At 35.4% G+C, this 17,783-nt stretch overlaps 1 non-coding gene across 1 annotated transcript; it reads left to right on the top strand.

Annotated features, from left to right (window-relative positions):
• Positions 1–13,139: 13,139 nt before the first annotated feature.
• LOC136215961 (small nucleolar RNA R71) lies at positions 13,140–13,246 on the top strand. The gene has a single exon (XR_010682962.1). It is a non-coding gene; the product is annotated as a small nucleolar RNA R71 (small nucleolar RNA).
• Positions 13,247–17,783: the final 4,537 nt, after the last annotated feature.

Below are 17,783 nucleotides of genomic sequence, written 5' to 3'. Positions count from 1 at the left end.
GGAATTACAGCCATGCGTTTCTTATCATCTTTGGTTTTAGGACATTGATGATTGCTTAACTTTATCCCATGTACCATGGGAAAGTTACCTCGTTTCGATTCAAGCATGCTAAACCGCTTTAGCACCTTTTCAATGTATGTAGCCTGTGAAAGACCAAACAGTCTTCTTGATCTATCTCTGTAGATCTTTTTACCAAGTATATAAGCTGCTTCACCAAGGTCTTTCATGGAGAAATTACCTGATAACCGTACTTTCACCGACTGTAGTAGAGCTATTTCATTTCCCATTAGTAATATATCGTCCACATATAATATGAGAAATGCAACTGAGCTCCCACTTGCTTTCTTGTAAATGCAAGCTTCTTCGCAATTTTGTTCGAAACCAAACTGTTTTATGGTTTCGTCAAAATGCTTATTCCAGCTTCTAGATGCTTGCTTGAGTTCATAAATGGACCTCTGAAGTTTTCAAACCTTGGTTGCATCCTTTGATGTGAAACCTTCAGGTTGCATCATATATACATCCTCAAACAGGTTTCCGTTCAGGAAAGCTGTTTTCACATCCATTTGCCAAATCTCGTAATCGTAGTGAGCGGTAATAGCAAGCATTATTCTGATTGATTTGGACATGGCTACAGGAGAGAAAGTTTCGTCATAATCAATTCCTTGCTTTTGACGATATCCTTTCGCTACTAACCTAACTTTGTAGGTACTAAACTTTCCATCCATGTCGATCTTCTTCTTGAAGATCCACCTACACCCAATGGGTTTTATCCCTTCGGGTGGATCAACCAAAGTCCACACTTGGTTAGTGTACATGGAATCCATTTCAGAATTCATGGCCTTAAGCCATGCTTTAGAATCTGGACTGGTGAGAGCCTTTTCATAGTTTTCGGGGTTCATCGTCTAACACGGGAACCTCATCATCATCTCCCACTAGAAAACCATATCTAACTGGGAGTTCACGAACTCTTTGTGATCTATGAGTAGGTGGTGGCACTTGAGTCTCATCTAATGGGACTGCTTTGGGTTCCTCAACCGCCTCTGTTGTTTCAGCAGGTGTTTCTTCTTCTTGAACTTCATCAAGTTCAATCGTGCTTCCCTTTTCTGTTTCTTCGAGAAACTCTTTCTCTAAGAAGACTGCGTGCTTGGATACTATTACTTTCTGATCATCTGGATGATAGAAGTAATACCCCATAGTTTCCTTAGGGTATCCTATGAAGAAACATTTATCAGATTTTGAATCTAATTTATCTGATGCTATTCGTTTTACAAATGTTGAACAACCCCATATTCTCATAAATGAGAAAGTGGGTTTCCTACCAATGAACAGTTCATATGGCATGGAACTGGCGGATTTAGTTGGTACTCGATTTAGGGTGAAGAGGGCAGTTTATAAGGCATAGCCCCAGAATGTCTTTAGAAGTAATGCTATGCTCATCATAGATCGTACCATATCTAGTAGGGTACGGTTCCTCCTTTCGGATACACCATTGTGTTGTGGTGTATAAGGAGGTGTCCATTGTGAGCATATCCCACATTCAGTTAGATAATTCAGAAAATCATCTGAAAGATATTCACCACCTCGATCGGATAGAAGTATCTTTATTTTCTTTCCTATTTGATTTTCCACTTCATTCTTGAAGCATTTGAATTTCTCAAAAGCTTCGGACTTGTTCTTCATCAAGTAAACATAACCATATCTGGTATGGTCGTCTATGAAGCTTATAAAGTATCTGAATCCTCCTCTTGCTTGGTGTTGAGCGATTTCCGCAAGTGCACGGTATACGCTTGTAGTAATAAAAGATATCGATCCCACAGGGAACGTTTTTTTAACAAAACTTATTTATAATCGGTTAAATTTACTTTAAGGTTTATAATATGGGAAAATCGTTTAATCGGTTTTGGTTTAGAAATTGCTAGAATAAGAATTAGATTAGAATATGAAGATGTTAGAAAATATCTGATTTAAGAATGAATTTGCAAAACAGGAACGTTTTAGTACTTTAGAAAAGTAAACAAGTATATTTGTTTGCATTAAGCAAAGAAAACAACTTTAAACTTTGTACGAATTATAAAGATGAAATAAATGACGGAACCTCTAATTAATTGGCTTTGAACATGACAAAACCCTTTTGGGATAAATTGCCCTTAATTAAATTAAAACTCTTTCGAGATAATAATTTTCCTAAGTGTTCAACAAAGTTTCCTTGTAAAGATTTTGGATTAAATACGTTTTAATGAAAACACCAGCAATCACTTTAGTGGATTGGTTACCATAAGTGCTGCATAAAAATCTATCGAATAGAACGGACTTTATTAGATGAAATATAAATTGATACAAGTTTACAGAGAACATGGAGCATTGAATTCTTCGACGGCGTGCAAGTGAACGGGTTGTCAATCCTTTCCTTGGGTTTCGTTAGAGTTTGTCAGGCTCAGGGGCGAATCCTCTACTCAATCTTCTCGCTGAATCTTCGTAATAGAGACTGGGTCGGTCCACTACCAAAATGTAAACTAAACTGGAACAATGTCTAAACGCTACTGAATTTGTTATTATTGAATAAACAATATGTGTACATCATATTGCTTTTGAACAGAATCGAAATCTAACTTCTGAATCACTTGATTCGGAATTTCTGCAAAAATTCTACACTAATCTCTTTCTTCTACACATATATCTTTCTATATATCAGCTCTCCATCAACTCTTTATTTATAGATGTTGAAGAGTCTTGATTGAAGTGTCGTGTCCGTTGTGAAGGATCGTGTCCGCTGCAAAAGGACATCTTTATCCACCCGAACGATCGCGTTCCGTCGAAAATGAAAGTGTGTAACTAGGCTTCTAAATCTCCTGCTCGTACCGAGAATTATTAAATTCTCTACCGAGAATGGGGGAGCAACAATTGTACTTCGGACGAAGGGAAAAAAGACTGAAGTACGCGTGTCGCGACCGTGAATAGGGGGAGCCGCGGTCGCGGCACGGAGCTTTTTCGGTTTTTCAGCTTTCGTTCGTGTCCTCGACTTGGCGTTATTAATTTCTGTCGTCTTTGACTCCTTTTGTAGGGCTTTTCTTCTATTTTTGAGCTCTTTTTACTCCTATTTGGATTTTACCAAATATTTATGTACCTTGCACGAAAGAAACATATTCGAGAGTAAAAGTATTCTAAATAGGTATGAATAGCATAAATTCGTAGCAATATTGATGTAATTATTGATAATATTTTAGGTATATTTTGGGCTTAACAAATCTCCACACTTAATCTTTTGCTAGTCCCGAGCAAAATTTCACTGAATTTATTCTCTAACTAATCTCTTTATGAAAATAAAACATATATCTCTATATTACCTTTTAAATTAGTTAAGCCGAAAAGACTAACTTCGCATGGCAAATTTATACGCAAAATATCAAACTAACTTAGTATAAATACGATATATTATTCATCTTGTATTTCTAATTTTGAATCGAAGCATTCGGGACGATATAAGCACGCATGTTATTGAGTCTTTCGTCTCAAGGCATTTCAAAGTACAAAATTTTCTTTCCCAAACCTAAACTAATATATAAGAAAAATGAATAAGTACTTGATTTTATTTGCTTGGTTACGCCCGAAATAAGGGTGGTTTCAACTGTAACCTCTATACGTATTTTATTGCTTTGTGTTTGCTTAAGAGGTATCGACTATGCCATGGGTGGACGCAATCGTTACTTTAAACTTATACACGCTTATTTTTTTTTTTAAACGTTCCTTCCATACCTCGATTGGGATAAGGGTGGTCGCAAGCGTGGCCAAAAGTAAACGGTACTTAATTTTCTTCCCTTTCATACCTCGATTGTGATAAGATTGGTCTCAATCGTGGCCAAAAGTTAAGAATTCAACTAATCGATTAATTAACATGAATTATAAAATTATAACTTGGGAAAAAGAAAAATAGCACATTCATCCTATATTGACTTAAAATTCAACATGTATTATGGCTAAAGTTTCCTTAAAAACTTCAATTAGTGTTAATGTAAGACAAAATCAAACCGAGCTAAAATTTGTTAGTTCAATTTAATGCCTATAAACCTAATTGAAAATTTAAAATAAGATTTATTCTATCATGAATTGCATGATATAAAATAGAGATTGAATAAAGAATTTTTTACTTAAATACATTCACTCGAGACAATTTTCTTAAAATCGTAACGGAGATTTGTGAAAAATTTGAAAAACATTACCCGTATAGAAATATTGTTTCTATCGATAATGATAACCTAAACAAATAATCATATTAACTTATGAAAATGTTAAGTTATTGTGAAAAATGTTTTGCAATATATATATGTGTTGCATTTGCATGAATATCATTCGTTGCATTTGTTATTTGTTTTGCAAAATAAAATCTTTGTTGCATTTATGGAAATGATATATGTATATCTCCTCCCACACTTAAATTGGACCATGTCCTCATTGGTGCAAAAATAATGGAGAAAACATAAAATATGAAACAAAGATTGAAATTGAGCAAATTAAACATTCAACATAATATTAAAAATTGTACCAAACATAAGAAAATGAAAATTGTACCAAATTATAACAAGAGAAAAATAAAATGAAAGGAAAACAACCTAAGCTTGAGGTGGTGAATCGGGAGGTGTAGGTGACGTCTCCACATTGCGGCGTCGGAAAAAGGAAAGCATCCGATGCCGAGTCGAACGATGTTCACGCCTCAAAAGGTTGAGGCTGTCATTCATCACCATATTGTTTTCAACCAAATCATCAATTCGCAAGTTCATTTGACGATTGTTGGAATTGATTTGGTTCAAAATCCTCCGCAAATCTACCGGATCATCCTCCGCTTGAGGTGCTTGGGATTGTGCTTGAGCCGGTGGTTCATCTTCCTCTCCTTCCGCATCTCCGCCGCCTTCGGTACCTACAAATTGTGAACTTGAAGCGCCACCACCCATAGTGCCACGAAGATGGGAAATATGGGTAGCATAGGAAATAAAGACGGGAGGTCCTTGGGGAAGCAATAAATGAGCTCGCTCAAGAGCCGAGATGTCCAAAAGCGGTACATACCCACGGTAGGTGGACATGTCATAATCGGCCAATTCACCCCGTGCTCCCAACACAATACCGGTGATAAAATTACAAAGAGGGATCTGAATGGTACTAGCCCTCGAAGCACGGAACAAATTATCGAACATTATGCCAATGCTATCAATCCTCAAACCTTTAAGCAAACTATCCAAAACATATAAATCCCGAACCTGAACCTTTGAACTCTCAACACGACCAAACAAGGAGAAACTCAAATACTTATGAAAGAAGAGCACACAATTGTCCTTAATCAACTTGCTTGAAGTGTTTTTTGAATTAAAATAATCTTGGTCCGAAAGAGTTTGCCAAACCGCATCATTATCAAAATCTTTAGGCTTATCATAAAAATCAGAAGTAGGGAAACCAAACATATTTCCCATTGCTTCATAGTTAATGGTGTAAGGGATACCATTATTCCTAAAAGAAATTGAAGTTTTCTTCTTGTTCATGGACAAAGTGACCAAAAATTCCACCACATATTCATTAATACGCGGGAAACGCATATTAACGAATTCTTGCCAACCCAAAGCTTCAATAAAGGCATCAATTCGAGTAGAGAAGTTTAATGCTCTTACCGAATGGAAGTCTAAGAAGTGCATATCAACAAATTGGCGGTCGGCTTGAGAAAAATGTTTGAAACGAGCGGCTTCTTCCTCCGAATAGATGTCAAAATAAGCTCCACATTGAACCCGAAGGCGATTAGCTTCCGTAACAGCGGGCTTGTTACCAACACGCTTAGTCCTAACCATGGTGATGGTGTTTTGTGTGTTTAGGGTGTGAGAAGAAGAAGAAATTGAGAGAGAAAGCAAAGCTTGAAGATGATTTTGGGGTTGTGGAATATGGGATTGATTGAATAGAAAAGAGGATAGAAATTGAAGTGAATAAATTGGGAAGACAAAAAGTAGATTTTTGGGGAAGAGTTTAGAGTATGAGATTGGGTAAAAATAGAGGTGATGTGAGGTTTGTGTAAGATGTAGGTTTATATAGAGTTGTATAGGTAGGTGAATAGGTAGAATAGGAATAGGAATAGGCAAAATTTGGTGGCAAAATCGGATTTAATAGGGCAAATTATACGCGTGTCGCGACCGCGAATGGCAAAGCCGCGGCCGCGGCACGCGAATTTCAGGCAATTTTCGCCCTGAAATCTTGCCAAAGCTGCTGCTCATACCGAGAATTAATAAATTCTCGGTAGAGAATTGGTAAAAATGCCTATTTTGGTGCCTTTTGACATGGTTTGTGTAATTGTTGTTGAGGAAATGGTTCCTGAACTTAATATGAAGTGTTCCTGCACTTAAAACTTAAATAAATGACATTAATTGCAAGGAAAACCAAAGGTTTTACCTTAATAAATTGAATTAAAGTATAATAAATTGGTTATGAAGAATTAATGAAACTTAAATGTTCATTTATGCATATAAGTTAAGAGAACCATATTAAATGCATAATAAGTGCATGGTATTTCATTTTAATACATGAATTGAATTGATTAAATGAAAACTTAATTCATTAAAAATAAATTGAGTTACAAAATAGAATTAAATGTGGAAAAATAGAAAACCGTATATGTTTATGTGAAACCTTTTTATCTTAATTTTGAGTAAGAATAATTAGAAACTACCCATATGAAATATGCTAAGTATATATAATGGATCAAATGGATAAATCTAAGAAAATTAATAATTGAACTAAATAAGATTTTTATTAAATAAACATATGTACAAGTAATGAAAACAAACCAATAATTAAAACAAAACAAAATATATACAAAAATAAAATGAAAAACATAAACTATTCTACATATTCATCCCTATCTAACAGGATATTTCTGGCCTTAATACGATCAATTTGAAATTGCACGAAAGTTTCACGTTCCGGTGCAGACAAAAATCGAGGCCCTGCTCGAAAGACACGTTTCACAAGTCCTTCGTACTCGAGAAATTCATAGTCAATTGTCGGGAAGAATTCATCATCACTCCAGGGAACATCAATGGTACCCTTTGAACCGAGAATTATTCCACAGATTATATTGCCGAACCCAATCTTCTTATATTTGGATCGAGAAGCGGCGACAAGACCTTCCATCAGAATTTTGGAAGAATCCACTGTATTGCCCTGGAATATATCTCCAAGAACATACAAATCTGTGTCACGGACCACACTACTGAATGTGCACCCGAATAAACTGTGACACAGAAATTTGTGTAAATATAGCATGGAGTTGGAGCGAAAAGAGTGATTATAGGCGAGTTTTGAATTGAATCGCCAGAATCCAGTGAGCATTCTCCAAATATCCGAGGATGTCATGTCTCGTCCAGGATGACGTTTGATTGTATCCCTCGGGGGAAAACCAAACCAAGCATGCAACTCGGGATAGCCGAAAGTGAAGATTTCGCCTTCTCGGTGAAAACTGAGACGTACTCGTCGTTTATTAGTGAAACGCACTGTACAGAAGAATTCGAGTATCCAGTCGCCTATTATTGGAAATCGCATTTGGGAGAATTTTTTCCACCCTAGGCGCTCCATATAGCGGCTCATGTCATCAGAAATGCCTAATTGGCTATTAAGAAATTCATCCATATACAACATTCCGGTGAAGAATTTGTAACGGTGATTCCAATAACGCCTACCTTCATCGTGATTGAAGATAGGAAAAGGCGCCCCATATCGCTTGGATAAGTCTAGGCGTTTGTTGATTGAGGCAGTATTGTGCCTATGTGATTTGTATTTGGTAGGCATGGTGCAAAGTTAGTGTTACTTTAGCAAAGAACGGTGTTTTGAGAAGAAAATCAGAGTTCTGACAAAGATGAAAAGAATTGGAACATAACCTGAATCCTCTAAGATTAATTTATAAGAGTTTAAGATGAAAAGAGGTATTGTTTTAATTATGAAAAGGTATAAATTGTACCTTTCGGGAATGAAGAAACTTAATGTTTCAATTGCCAAGAGGTTCGTTGAAAGGGTGAGAGTGTTTCAGGCCTAATAGTGCAGAAAACACGCGTGTCGCGACCGCGAATGGCAAAGTCGCGGTCGCGACACGCTGATTTTCATGCGAAAATCAGGCATCAAAACCACCTCCTGATTCACGGTAGAGAATTTAAAAATTCTCGATATGAACAGAGAAATCCGAACCTGTTTGTGACATTCTTAAATAAAGGGATTCTCGACAGGGAATTCTAAATTCTCGGTAGAGAATTGCCTGAAACTTCAAATTCATCCTAATTTCCTAAAAATTAAATCTAAAATCTTGAAATATATATATTTTATGCATTTAAATCATAACATAAAGTCATCTAATCATAAAAATGGCATTTTGGAAGAAAAAAAAAATAAAACTAAAATAAAATAAAATAAAATAAATTAAACTAAAATATAAAAACAATAAAACAGAATAAACTGTGTAAGATAAACTGAGTAATTTATAAGTCGGATAATCTTGTTACGAACGGAATTTCAATTTGTGAAATATTTTCGTAATAGATTTTACATCGATTACCATTAACTTTGAATCGAACTCCGATAGGACCTTCCAGTTCTAAAGAACCGTAATCGAACGTTTTGATGACTAAATATGGTCCTAACCATCTGGACTTAAGTTTTCCTGGAAATAAACGAAGTCGTGAATTAAATAACAGCACTTTATCCCCAACATTAAAGTGTTTGACTTTAATTTTGGCATCATGCCATTTTTTCACTTTTTCTTTATAAATCTTTGCGTTTTGTTAAGATAGATGACGTAACTCATCTAACTCATTCAAATTGAGCAAACGTTTCTTACTTGCTTGTCGTAAATCAAAGTTTAGTTCTCTAATAGCCCAATAGGCTTTATGTTCTAATTCGACTGGCAAATGACATGCCTTACCGTACACTAAACGGTACGGAGTCATTCCTATTGGCGTTTTAAATGCAGTTCGGTATGCCCATAATGCATTATTGAGTTTAGAAGACCAATCTTTTCTAGAAGATGAAACCGTTTTCTCGAGAATCCATTTGAGTTCTCTGTTTGATATCTCCGCCTGACCATTTGACTGAGGATGGTACGGCGTTGATACGCGGTGGCGTACTCCATATTTTTTCATAAGCGTTTCAAAACTCTTGTTTATAAAATGAGTACCGCCATCACTAACGATAACTCTTAGACAACCAAATCTACAGAATATATCGTCAAGAAATTAACGACAACTTTAGAATCGTTCGTCGGGGTTGCAATTTCTTCAACCCACTTCGAAACATAATCAACGGCGACTAATATGTAAGTTTTACCATTGGAAGGGGGAAAAGGTCCCATGAAATCTATTTCCCACATATCGAAGACTTCAACTTCTAATATGGTTGTGAGGGGCATCTCATCTTTCCTTCCTAGATTTCCTGTTCTTTGGCACTTATCACAACGAGTAATAAATGAACGGACATCCTTAAACATCATAGGCCAAAAGAAACCACTTTCAAATATTCTAGCAGCTGTCTTGTTAACTCCATTATGTCCTCCATAAGAGCTAGAATGGCATTCCGATATTATGGATTCGTATTCATTTTCACCAACGCATCTCCTAATTATCTCGTCACCACAAGTCTTGAACAGAAAAGGATCTTCCCAAAAATATTGTTTAATATCGAAGAAAAATTTCTTCTTTTGCTGGAAATCTAATCCTTCCGGAACAATATTGGCTGCAAGATAATTAGCAATATCTGCATACCAAGGTGACATGTCACTTTTTATTTGATAGAGGTGTTCATCAGGGAAATCATCTCGTATACCGGTTGTTTCACCTATAGGACCGTTTTCATCTTCAAGTCTCGATAGATGATCGGCGATAAGGTTTTCAACTCCCTTTTTGTCTTTAATTTCTATATCAAATTCTTGCAACAATAAAACCCATCTAATTAGACGTGGTTTTGCATCCTTTTTAGCAAATAGATATCTTAATGCTGCATGATCAGTGTAAATAATAACTTTTGAACCTAATAAGTATGACCTAAACTTGTCACATGCAAAAACTACGGCTAACATTTCTTTTTCTGTTGTGGTGTAGTTTAATTGTGCACCAGACAGTGTGTGACTTGCATAATAAATGACATGAAGTTTCTTATCCTTCCTTTGTCCTAAAACACATCCGACAGCTAAATCACTTGCATCACACATAATTTCAAATGGTAAATCTCAATCAGGTTTAGCAATAATAGGTGCACTGACTAAAGCTGTTTTCAATGTTTCGAAAGCTTTAACGCAATCTTCATTAAAATCAAAGGTAGAATCTTTCATGAGTAGATTAGTGAGTGGTTTGGAAATTACAGAAAAAAATTTAATAAATCTTCTGTAAAAACCAGCATGTCCTAAGAATGATCTTACTCCCTTAACAGTAGTTGGAGGGGGTAATTTCTCTATTACTGAAGTTTTTGCTCTATCTACTTCTAATCCTTTTTCAGATATTTTGTGACCTAAAACAATTCCTTCGTCAACCATGAAATGACATTTTTCCCAGTTTAATACCAAATTTGTTTCTTCACACCTAGACAAAACTTTATCTAAGTTTCCTAGGCATGAATCAAAAGAATCTCCATAAACTGAAAAATCGTCCATAAAAACTTTCATGATATCTTCAATGAAATCATTAAAAATCGCAATCATACAACGTTGAAATGTTGCAGGTGCGTTACATAGACCAAATGGCATTCTTCTATATGCAAATGTTCCGTAAGGACATGTGAAGGTTGTTTTATCTTGGTCATCCGGGTAAATGTATATTTGAAAGAATCCGGAGTAACCATCAAGAAAACAGTAGAAAGCATGACCAGCTATCCTTTCGACCATTTGATCAATGAAAGGAAGAGGAAAATGATCTTTCCTAGTTGCTTTATTTAAATTTCTATAATCTATACAAACTCTCCAACCAGTGGTGGTTCGTGTGGGTATTAATTCTCCTTCTTCATTCCTTACAACTGTTATGCCTCCCTTTTTAGGTACACAATGGATTGGACTAACCCATTCACTATCCGAGATAGGGTAGATGATTCCATTGTCCAGAAGTTTAGTAATCTCATTTTTTACTACTTCTTTCATGTTCGGATTTAGGCGTCTTTGCCTATCCGCTTTAGATGGCTTATCTTCTTCTAAGTGAATTCTATGCATTACAATACTTGGATTAATACCTTTTAAGTCAGAAATTTGCCAACCCATACTTCCTATCCTACTTCTAACAACTTCTTTCAATTTTTCCTCTTGAACTTGTGTCAACTTGTTAGAGATAATTATAGGTAAAGAATCGCCTTCGCCTAAGAAAGCGTACCTCAAATGACTTGGTAATTCCTTAAGTTCTAATTTAGGTGGAACTACAATTGAAGGCAGGACGGATCCATCTTCTCGAATCAAAGGTTCTGGGTCCTTATCTTCTAGTTCCTCACTCATTATAGGTTCTATTATTTCTTCTTTTTGAACAATGTCATTTACACATTCTTCAATTAAATCAAGTTTCATACAAGCGAAATCTTCCATAGGATATTTCATCGCTTGGTTCATATCAAACTCAATCTTATCATCTCCTATTCGTAAAACTACTTTCCCTTTCGACACATCAACTAGAGCACGTCCCGTGTTCATGAACGGTCTACCAAAGATTAGCGGACAGTTTACGTCATAAGCAAAATCTAAAATAACGAAATCGGTAGGAAAAATAAATTTGTCAACTTTAACTAAAACATCCTCAATTATACCGTATGGTCTTTTAGTGGTTTGATCCGCTAATTGCAAAACCATATTGGTACGTTTGATGTCTTCTTCTAAGCCTAACTTATTAAAAATAGATAATGGCATGAAGTTAATGCTTGCTCCTAAATCACAAAGACAACTTGGGAATTCTATATCTCCCAATTTACACGGAATGGTAAAACATCCGGGATCCTTGAGTTTTGTGGGCAAATTGCTTGACACAATCGAACTACAATCTTCAGTTAGTGAAATGGATGAAATTCCTTCCCAACTGATTTTCTTTGAAATTAAATCTTTGAGGAATTTACCATAATTGGGAATTTGCGTAATTGCATCCATAAACGTTAAATTAATATGCAAATTCTTAAGTTTGTCTAAAAATGTTAAAAGTTGTTTATCATAGTCCTTGTTGCGGACTTTGTGTGGAAAAGGTGGTTTGGGTACAAAAGTTTTTGTACTCGAGTCAATAGGTGCATCTTTTTATTTTAATGCATCCTCTTTGGACTTTGGTAAATCAGTTCCAGGTAAAGTCGAATTTCCGGGCATTTCCGGGCCTAAGTAATTTTTCCCTGAACGAAGAGTGATAGCCTTAACATGCTCTTTCAGATTTTCTTCTGTATGGCTTGGAAGACTTCCCTCTTTGCGGGATGGAATTGATTTAGCGAGTTGTCCAATTTGAATCTCCAAATTATGGATGCTAGATGATTGGTTTTTAATAAGCTGATCGAATTTATTCTCGATCCGTTTAAAACCATCGTCGTGATTACTTATTTTTCCGCTCATCGCATCAATGAATTTGTCGATTTTAGAAGATAAAGTGCTAATCGAATCTCTTGATTGATTTTGATAATTAGTAGTACGATTTTGATTAGCATTAACATTATTGTTATTATTATCTCTCCAGTTAAAGTTAGGATGATTTCTCCATCCAGGATTATATGTATTGGAATAAGGGTTATTAGTTTGGTTTTGTCCTTGGACAAAATTTACCTGTTCAATTTCACTCATACCTTCGTAATCCACATCCGTTCGGATTGGTTGACCATTAGGATCACACGGTGCCATAAACCTATCAATTTTGTGCGACAAGGCAGAAAATTGGGCTTGCAACATCGCTACTGGATCAAGATTCACTATACCTTTAACTGATGATGTTGTTGAGGATGATGGTTTTGCTACTGGTATGTGTCCACGTTCCGCGGGCCACATACTGCTGTTGATTGCCATTTCCTCCAAAAGTTCTCTTGCTTGGGCAGATGTTTTCTTCATGAATAACCCTCCAGACATAGCGTCCAATGAACCTCTAGTTGTAGGATTTAGTCCATTATAAAATGTTTGCATTAAAAGTTCAGCGGGCAATTGGTGGTGTGGGCATAAACGTTGAAGTTCTTTAAAACGTTCCCAAGCCTCATAAAGAGTTTCATTATCATTTTGAGAAAAAGATGTTAACTCTTTAATGACTCTTGTGGTTTTTGCTAAAGGGAAAAATTTTGATAAAAATGCTTGGGCTAATTGCTCCCAAGTCTCAATTGATGCGGCTGGCATAGAAGTTAACCATTCTTTGGCTCGATCCTTCAAGGTAAAAGGAAAAAGGCGAAGATTGATTGCTTCTGCAGTCACATTTGGTATTTTAAAAATGTCACAAATTTCTAAGAAATTTGTCAAATGGGTATTAGGATTTTCGTTAGGTAACCCGTAAAACGTTACATTATTTTGCAACATATTAAGCAACGCAGGCTTAATTTCAAATTGGTTTGCATTAATTTGGGGTCTAACTATACTGTTTGTTACACCGGCCACTCCTGGCCTAGCGTAATCCATAAGTGTGGCCATAACTTCTGGCTCGGTAATTTTATTTTTTATTGGGGTTTTGTTTTTCTTTTTCTTTTCTTTCTTGTTCTTTTTAAGAGTTCTTTCAATTTCTGGGTCAATAGGATCTGGTGACGTGCCTGAACTTCGAGAACTGCGCATGAACTTGAAATTTCGCACGAACAGAAACTACCTACAAAACAGAATTTTGAAAAATAAATATGTTAGTAATTGAAAATAAATAAAATATAAAAGTTTGAATAAGTATGAATAAACCTAGATTCGTAATAAAACACGAAAAATTTAAAATTTTGTCAAAAATTTTGGCGTTCCCCGGCAACGGCGCCAAAAACTTGTTGAGCGATTTCCACAAGTGCACGGTATACGCTTGTAGTAATAAAAGATATCGATCCCACAGGGAACGTTTTTTAACAAAACTTATTTATAATCGGTTAAATTTACTTTAAGGTTTATAATATGGGAAAATCGTTTAATCGGTTTTGGTTTAGAAATTGCTAGAATAAGAATTAGATTAGAATATGAAGATGTTAGAAAATATCTGATTTAAGAATGAATTTGCAAAACAGGAACGTTTTAGTACTTTAGAAAAGTAAACAAGTATATTTGTTTGCATTAAGCAAAGAAAACAACTTTAAACTTTGTACGAATTATAAAGATGAAATAAATGACGGAACCTCTAATTAATTGGCTTTGAACATGACAAAACCCTTTCGGGATAAATTGCCCTTAATCAAATTAAAACTCTTTCGAGATAATAATTTGCCTAAGTGTTCAACAAAGTTTCCTTGTAAAGATTTTGGATTAAATACGTTTTAATGAAAACACCAGCAGTCACTTTAGTGGATTGGTTACCATAAGTGCTGCATAAAAATCTATCGAATAGAACGGACTTTATTAGATGAAATATAAATTGATACAAGTTTACAGAGAACATGGAGCATTGAATTCTTCGACGGCGTGCAAGTGAACGGGTTGTCAATCCTTTCCTTGGGTTTCGTTAGAGTTTGTCAGGCTCAGGGGCGAATCCTCTACTCAATCTTCTCGCTGAATCTTCGTAATAGAGACTGGGTCGGTCCACTACCAAAATGTAAACTAAACTGGAATAATGTCTAAACGCTACTGAATTTGTTATTATTGAATAAACAATGTGTGTACATCATATTGCTTTTGAACAGAATCGAAATCTAACTTCTGAATCACTTGATTCGGAATTTCTGCATAAATTCTACACTAATAATCTCTTTCTTCTACACATATATCTTTCTATATATCAGCTCTCCATCAACTCTTTATTTATAGATGTTGAAGAGTCTTGATTGAAGTGTCGTGTCCGTTGTGAAGGATCGTGTCCGCTGCAAAAGGACATCTTTATCCACCCGAACGATCGCGTTCCGTCGAAAATGAAAGTGTGTAACTAGGCTTCTAAATCTCCTGCTCGTACCGAGAATTATTAAATTCTCTACCGAGAATGGGGGAGCAACAATTATACTAAAGGGTGTCTTTGTCATTTTACCTTTTAAACAGGCTTCACATGTTTCCAATGATTCAGAATCAATTAGATCTATAAGCCCATCTTGATGTAGCTTAAGCATACATCTTTTGTTTATATGGCCTAAACGACAATGCCACAAGTAAGTCGAATTATCTAGCTCATGTCTTTTGGTATCAATTGCGAATACAGAAATTTTATCATCTAACACATAAATCCCATTTAGTGATATTCCAGAAAAATAGAAAATCCCATCTTTATAAAACTCGCAATGTTTGTTCTTTATTGAAATATTAAAGCCGTCGTCAACAAGACAGCTAATAGAAATAATGTTTCTGGACATTTCTGAATATACAAACAGTTCCTTAATTCTATTACAAGCCCAGAGGGCAAACTCAAAACATAATCTCCAATGGCGAGTGCAACAACTCTTGCTCCATTTCCTACTCGCAAGTTTATGCTTCCTTTCTTCAATTCCTTAGTCTGTTTTAGTCCCTGCATATTCATACAAATATGAGATCTACATCTGGTATCTAATACCCAAGATTCAGACTGTGAAATTGTATTTATTTCAATATAGAACATACCAGATGTTGAAGCACCATCTTTACCTTTCTTGAGGGATGCTAGGTACTCCTTGCAATTCCTTCTCCAATGCCCATCTTTACCATATGAGTGGCACTCTCCTTTGGGCTTCTTCACTTGCTTCCCCTTTGCGGGCACGACCCTCTTGCCTTTTTTGGAATGTTTAGGATTGGGAAAATTCCCCTTCCTCTTCTTTGATCCCTCTATGACAAGAGCTGGTATTGCCTTGTCTTTCTTCATATTGGGCTCAACTGTCTTGAGCATGTTTGCAAGCTCTTCAAGAGAGGTTTGCAAGTCATTCATCTGGTAGTTCATTATGAACTGTGAATAACTCTCTGGGAGGGATTGAAGGACTAAGTCAACACTTAGCTCATGATCCATCATGAATCCAATACTAGAAAGCTTGGTAATATAGCCTATCATCTTGACACAATATGTCATCATAGATGTGCCCTCTTGCATCCTGCAATGATATAATAGTTTTGATATCTCGTAGCGTTCACACCGAGTTTGTTTCCCAAACAACTCTTTCAGGTGCGTGATGATGGAATAGGCATCCATTTCCTCATGTTGCCTTTTCAATTCCGGTGTCATCGATGCAAGTATGATGCATCCCGCGTGATCGTCATCAGCCTTATGCTTCTGGTAAGCATCGATCTTCGATGGGAGCATCATCAGTCGGGGTAGGGGGTATCGATGTATCAAGTACATACCCTATCTTATCGAACTTCAAAACGATTTTGAGGTTGCGATACCAGTCAGTGAAGTTTGAACCGTTCAACTTGTTATCCGTAAGTATATTTTGCAAATTGGTTTTAGTCATGATTTTAGGAGTGTTTTAATTTAATCAGAGAGTGAGAAAGAGTAAACGTATGTTATTCATTTGCTTTAACGTGTATCAATCTAAAATTATAGGTCTTTAATTTATTTTAAATTTCTCCCACTATTTTGCCAAATTAATAGCCCTCCATATTAATTCGAAGAATTTCACAAATCCTTTAGTGAGCTAGGATCCTAACTCCTGAAATTTCACATTGAGTTTACTCAACAAGCTAGTCTCATTTTTTAGGTAGATTCATACAATCAATCACATCAACAATGTGATTCCTAGGTTATTGGGTTACTAAGCACATTAGTAACTAATATGTTATTCATATTAATCTCAACCATATTGCCCATTAGTTTATGACAACATGAGTTTACCCATCCAATTATTATAATCTAATTTAAGTATTACCCCATATTCATGAAAAGGCGATTTTTGATAATTTAGGTGTTACCATAAGACCCCGAGATTGAGTTTACTCAACAACCCAAAGGCCCTCAGTACTGCCAGCTGAATTATAATATTAGGGAGGGGCAACCGATTTTAATAACTTGCTTATTTACTTAACTTTTAATTAGTGAGAGATTTTTATTTTAAGTCTCATAATCTAACCTAGTCTTGATTTGCTTTAGCATACATCAGACACATACATTGGCGTTATGGACATATTATCTAAATTATTCCGTTGAGCCAGAAACGGAATAAAAGGCCAAACCTAGGGAAATACTAACTATTACATATTTCTCTTTAGGTCCTCCGTCTTCTCCATGGAGCCTCGAAATTACATCAATATTAATTTCTATACTACTAAAGAAAACTTCAATTGACTTGAAGGGAATTAGATGAGAGGAGAAATTACAATAGATAGTAGATAGGCAGGACACGTAGGCTCTATTTCAAAAATACCAAAAGACTAAATAGAGGGTCCAAATATGTCCATAACTCCAAACATGCATAGACTCAATTAAATAAATTTAATTGGTTGATTACATAAAATATTTATGTAATATTTAGGTTAATCACATTAACTTGTCAAATTAACTTTCATCCAATTTTAATTATATCAGTTATGTATCTTATATATTTAATCTAATTAAAATGTAACAATTACATGTTAGATTAATACAACTATACAAAACTATACAAAACTTTTGTTACGCATATCCCGGTTATTTTGTTTTAATTCATTTAACATTTTTGATTTATAAATAGGTAAAACAAACTTTTAAATAAATTCATTTATTCGATAATCAAAACAGAAAACTATTAAT

Source organism: Euphorbia lathyris, chromosome 1, assembly GCF_963576675.1.
Source record: "Euphorbia lathyris chromosome 1, ddEupLath1.1, whole genome shotgun sequence".
Classification (NCBI taxonomy): Eukaryota; Viridiplantae; Streptophyta; class Magnoliopsida; order Malpighiales; family Euphorbiaceae; genus Euphorbia; species Euphorbia lathyris.
Note: the sequence above shows the minus strand (reverse complement) of the source record. Positions and strands in the feature narration are given on the sequence as shown.